This window comes from Oncorhynchus tshawytscha, linkage group LG33 (assembly GCF_018296145.1).
Source record: "Oncorhynchus tshawytscha isolate Ot180627B linkage group LG33, Otsh_v2.0, whole genome shotgun sequence".
In the NCBI taxonomy this organism is placed as follows: Eukaryota; Metazoa; Chordata; class Actinopteri; order Salmoniformes; family Salmonidae; genus Oncorhynchus; species Oncorhynchus tshawytscha.
Genome location: NC_056461.1, coordinates 13,002,793 through 13,009,094, shown reverse-complemented (window position 1 = coordinate 13,009,094; position 6,302 = coordinate 13,002,793).

Sequence of the window (6,302 nt, the reverse complement as noted above, 5' to 3'; positions counted from 1 at the left end):
CATACTGTCCATAATGTCTATACACACCATCATATACATTTACTGTATATTTTAATTTCCGGACTCCGACATTGCTCGTTCGAATATTTACATATTTCTAAATTCCTTTATTTTTCTTTTGGGGTTTTGTTTTGTGTTGTTAGGTATTACTGCACGGTTGGAGAACGGAACATAATCATTTAGTTTCACCCGCGATAACATCTGCAAAATACATATGTGTATGCGACCAATAACATTTTATTATTATAGAGTTACTCTCTCACCCCGTCCCACTGACCTCTGGCCCATATATATTCTCTCTCTCTCACACTCTCTCTCGAAATCAACAACGCATGAGAAAACTTTGCGTTTCGTTTAGTTTGTTTGTCAAGTAGGGTGTGCAGGGTGAACGCGCGGTCTATCGTACTGTCATTTGGTGAAAAGCTTTGCTCAGTACATTGTTTTCACTGAGGAAATGTGCAGGTCTGCCTTTAATGATAACGCAGAGGATTTTCCCAAGGCTGCCGTTGACACATATCCCACGGTAGTCACCTCTCTCATTCCATCTCACCAATCTGTTCCCCTCTCTCTCTTTTCATCTTCTACACTGGAGTTGTAATATATGACCAAGTTTTTCATCTCTTTCTTTTCCTCTGTCTCTTTCTCATGAGACATGTTTGCCTTTCAAATTGAAACAAATTTGGATATTTTTTTACCAATGTAGTAGTGCATAATACAATGTAGGCCTTATAGTAAGAGGCATTGTTTTGTTCTACTGTAATAAGTGCAAATGTAAATGATACCCAAGCAGTACCTAGGCTATAATAACTAGATGCGTTTGATGTAAATTGTGTCTGAGTCTGCTGATGAATTAAAAACTTGTGTGGTAGGGTTAATTTGAGTTAAGCAAAGCTGGGTTGTGTGGTCTCTCTAATGTTTAGTGTTTTGATATTATGATTTTAGGTAATTATTTGGGCTTATGTTATAGTTTTGTTATGAAGCCATTTCTTCTTATAAGAGGTCGGCAGGCAATATGTGGTATAGCTGCATAGTTGTAATGCAATGAATGTGGTGATTATTATGTTGCACTGTTATTAGTGTGCTGCTTTAAATGTTAATGTTATTCAGGGAGCTCTGCCTTGGTCTCTGGGGCAGAAACAAACACACACACACACACACACACACACACACACACACACACACACACACACACACACACACACACACACACACACACACACACACACACACACACACACACACACACACACACACACTTACACACACACACTTACACACACTCACACAATGAACAAAAGCAGCCCAGACTCCCTACTAGAGCATCAACCACCCAAACTATAGATGAGACAAACTACAGCCGTGAGGACCAGTGTTAGCCCAGACCCAAAAACGTGTGTGTGTGTGTATCTGCTGTCTCCTAGCCAAAGGTGAAAACAGCTTAGATAAATCCCTTCACCCTAATCTCCTGCCCACCCATGTCCCTCCCACTACAGCTCTGCACTCAACAGACATCTCTTATCTAACTGTCTCCAGTTGTTTTCAACAGCTCAGATCATTTACATGTTATTGTATTTAAAGTGATATTACAGTGCTTTGTAGACTTTTTGTGACATTCAAGGGAAAAATGTACCTCTTAATGTCTTGTGAGCTCACCATCAGGAAACAGGGGGTGTGGCGGTATTGTATGTAAACACAACTGGACTAGTCTGTTCTGTTTTAGTTTGGAAAATGAAGTCAGATCTGGCTTTTAGAAGTCAATGTAGGTGCTAGTGTGTGGGTTCGGTATTGTCCGTGTGTGTGTCTGTGTGTGTGTGTGCGTGCGTGCTGTGCATGTGCGTGTGTGTGTTCTGGCCCTGCTGTGTTGACAGTAATAGGCAGGCTCCCTATTCCAGACCACTGTGGTCACTGTGGAACAAGAACAGTAATTACATCTCTCTTCCTCTTCAATCCCTTTCCTCTCCTCTCAATCTCTCTCTCCCTCTCTCCATCAACACTATCCCTGACTCAACCACCTCATCTCACTTTCTTGCTCCTTCTCTCTTTCTATCAGTAAATACTCCTTGCCTCCCCATTTTTCTTCTTAATTTTTCTTTCATTGACTCTCTCTCAGTGTAAAACATAAGTTTCTCCCTGCCTATGGTTTCCATATTTAATTAATATGCTGAACAGACTACAGGGCTGCAGTATCCAGGTCATTTCACAGTCTGTTTCGCACTCCTTTCTCCAGATCTGGGTGTGGCCAGGTCCGCTGCTTCTCTCTCTGGAGGAAGAGGAGGAGGCAGAAAGGGGGACGCTGCCCTTTTGAGGGGCCTCCATGTTGGGCTCCCGCACGTCCACTAGCAGGTAATACTGGATGTCCTTCAGCTCCAGGCAGTCTTTGGCAGACTGGTCCCTTGGTCTGGAGAGGACAGAGGGAGGACATCCAGGCTTCAGGCACCTCCCCACACCTGAAGGCCCAAATGACCTCCTCTCGTTCTTCACAACGTGGACAGCTGAGGGCAGCAAGCCAGGGCGAAGCGGGATTTTAATTTTTTCCCCCCTGATAAACATGCAGAAACCTTTTGTTTTGTTTGCCAGTGTTTTCCTTCCCCTTAAGTGCACTAGATGTTCTGTAAATGGATTTGGGCTGAAAAGGCCCATGCCATAAATAAATCAGAAGAGAAAATGCATTTCTGGGCCAGTTGATATTATTATTGTGTTATGAACAACAATGCTTTAATCAACAACAGCAGGCAGCACAGCAGGCCTTGGCTAGGCTACTACCCTCTCTTTCTGTGGCACTAAAGTTTGCATACACAGTGTTGACTGTTTTTTATCAACGGGAAAGGAAAAAATAGAGGTCTGGGTTAAATTTCCACTACAAATAAATTAATATAAAGATGAACATTTGTTTGGGTTACCTTGCCTGATCACTCTGCAAGTGTAGGGAGAAAATCGGCACACCTGTGCTAAAAGCCTACCACACCTGAATAAATTAACCTTCTGAATACAGCAAAGACATTATCAATATCTTTTGGTCTTTATATGCAAGTGTGACTCCAAAAGTGGGCACAGTTGAGAAGTTAAATATACCCTAAGCAGGAAATTTGTTGAAACAAAGCGAATAGGTTAGGCTACTGTCCCACCTTTTGACGCATACGAACAAGTTGTAGGCATAGGCAGAGCCATGTATTTAGAAAGTAAGGGCCAATGCAGTTTCTGCTTAATTTTTCTCAGAAAATAGATTGTTATAACATTTTTTTCAGATTTTTCAGGCCAGCACCCCTACATCCTACTATGTATCCAGGTACTTTTTTTGTTGCAGGTGCTGGAGTGATAGGTGAAATCATCTGGAGGAAGAGGAGGAGGCAGAAAGGGGGACACTAGCATTCTGAGGGGCCTCCATGTTGGGCTCCCGCACGTCCACTAGCGCGTAATACTGGATGTCCTTCAGCTCCAGGCAGTCTTTGGCAGACTGGTCCCTTGGTCTGGAGAGGACAGAGGGAGGACATCCAGGCTTCAGGCACCACACCAGAAGGCCCAAATGACCTCCTCTCGTTCTTCACAACGTGGACAGCTGAGGGCAGCAAGCCAGGGCGAAGCGGGATGTTTTCTGTGTTTTCAAAATAAGACAGACTAAAACTATTATATATATATATAACATATATATTTTTTATATTGACTTCCATTTTTTCACAGACAAACTTTACTTTTTAAAGTAAAAAAGCCTTACCTATCTCGCCCAGCATTTTCTGGATCCTAGTCAAATGCTGGGAAGATTTCTTAAGAGACATTGTAATACTTACACGTTTACTCTATGATTTCAGTTTGTGTTATGAAGTTTAGGGTGTCTTTTTTGGTGAAAAGCGCATTTGAGCGTTCTGTTACCCGGCATATACACTGTCAAAATTCTAGAATATCACAGGACTTTATTTATGATGTTATCGCCATTTTCAGCAGAAATACAATGGTTGTATCAGTGTTCCTAGATGTAACAATTAATGACGATTATGATGCTTTAGCCTACAGCAGGTATCAGGTAGCCTAGCGGATAGAACCATTGGGCCAGTAACCGAAAGGTTGATGGGTTCAAATCCCTACGCCGGCTAATTGAAAAATCTGTTGACGTGCCCTTAAGCAAGGCACTTAACTCTAATTGTTCCAGGGATGCTATCGATAATGGTGGATCTCTGACCCCACTCTTCGAGGGTGTCTCAGGAGGAGTAGGGATATGCAAAAAAAACATCTCCAATTCGCACTTGTACATGTGTGAAATAGAACTATTGTCAGGCTTAGGCCTATAATGTAATGCAGTTAAGTTGTTTGTGCTTTCAAATAATATTACACAATGGACATTCATGCTAATGCGGTGTAGCCAATAGGACAGGGTTGCTCTGCTCTGTAAAAAGTATGTGTAGTTTGGTTTGTGTTGACTCTCTTACCCTCAATAAGGAGAGTGAGCTAATACTCTTTGGGGGGGACATGGGAAGGGAACACCACTCTCCAGCCACACGCACTCACACATATTTGGTAACATTCTATGACAAGATTTATAGTGTGTTATGACACTAACTATAAGCGTCCATAATTCTCCATTCTCATAAGTGGTTACATTAGGGCTCCCGAGTGGCGCAGCAGTCTAAGGCACTGCTTCACAGTGCTAGAGGCGTCACTACAGACCCTGGTTTGATTCCAGGCTGTATCACAACCGGCTGTGACTGGGAGTCCCATAGGGCGGTGCACAACTAGCCAAGCGTTGGGGTAGGCCGTCATTGTAAATAAGAATTTGTTCTTAACTGACTTGCCTGGTTAAATAAATAAAATAAAAACATAATACTCTGTATGATGTTTTATGGATTATGAACTAAAATTACCTATAAGACTATAGTGCATAATGTATTATAGCCATGCTGGTTTAAAACACAGAACATCTACTTATAACACACATTAGGCCAACCAAATATTTTTCCACGTTTTTTCACTGCAAGAACCTCATTAGGTACAATAATATTCCTTCACCTCACTATGGTACTAAGGCATATTAATATGGATATATAGTATGGAAACAGTGTTGTAATGACACTTCTGTTGATCCCAACTCTGGCCCAGCTGTGTCTTAACAAGATCACAATGTCTTTCCGACAGAGTGCTCTGCCTTGCGCCCAGGGCAACCACGCTCCATCTGGGAATACCCAGTTTCACTCTCTCCCATGCTAACTGGGGCACCTGACTGTAAACTGTTGCATGTGTTTTGAGATGGAGCAAATCTGTCAGCTGCTCTTATGGCTGGTTGGAAAGAGGAAACAAAAAACAATTAGGGCTTATGCCTTTTTTACGGTGTTGATGTTTTCTCCGATCCACAACTTCTTTTTACCAAATGGACTTGCACATTGTGTACGCCCGGAGTGTTTGTGTGTGTGTGTTATCTACACCCTGGCTTAATGGCAATGAACGCACTCAACTTTCCTGCCTGTTTAAATGTGAATGCCTGTGTCACACAGAGAAGTGATGACAGGAGAGACTGGGAGATCCTGTCTTAGCCCATGGCAAGGTTAGAACAGTGATGAGAGGAGAGACGGGCAGATCCTGTCTTAGCCCACAGCAAGGTTAGGCTAGTTTTCACAGCCTGCTTGTCTTCTTGTCTTTATACCAGTGTGTGTTTATGTTAGTTTGTGTGTGTGTGTGTGTGTATCCATGTGTGTTAATAGACTGTACGTCCCCACTTACCTCCTGATGATGGTAGCATGGCATTCATAGCATCTCCCATATGATAGCACACAGCAGAAACCTCCACTCCTTGCGTCACGGTGGTGGGAGCAAAACCTATATGTGTTGCTAGTTTATTCAATTCTACTTATGCAATTTGTCATAATTCTGGGTATACTCCCTTCCCTCTTCCTTTCAGACAGTAGTGTTCTTTCTCTCTCTGGTCCTCAGAAAGCCTGCCTTATATAACTTCTGCTGCAGTGTTGCACAGCGATACACAGAGGATCAGTCACACTCACTCACTGTAGTCAGGTTTACTGATTCACCGTCTGATCGAGAGAACCCACAGGGCAGAGGACACCAGGGTGTTCTGGTAAAGATGAAAAATCCTTCAAAGTCAACTTTGAACTTTTGTAGTCTTTCCTGAAACTTTCATCATTGGCTAGTAAGGACCATCTATTACAACTAATTTAGATATTGAGGTGTAACTGTTAAGAATGTTTCACTTATCTCGGTAGTTTTGTTTTCAGCTTGAACAATTTGCATCTAGCCTATTTCATGTGATGCGGACCAGTGGACTTGGTTGCCTAGCAACCCCATTCGCCTCGAGTTGTGTG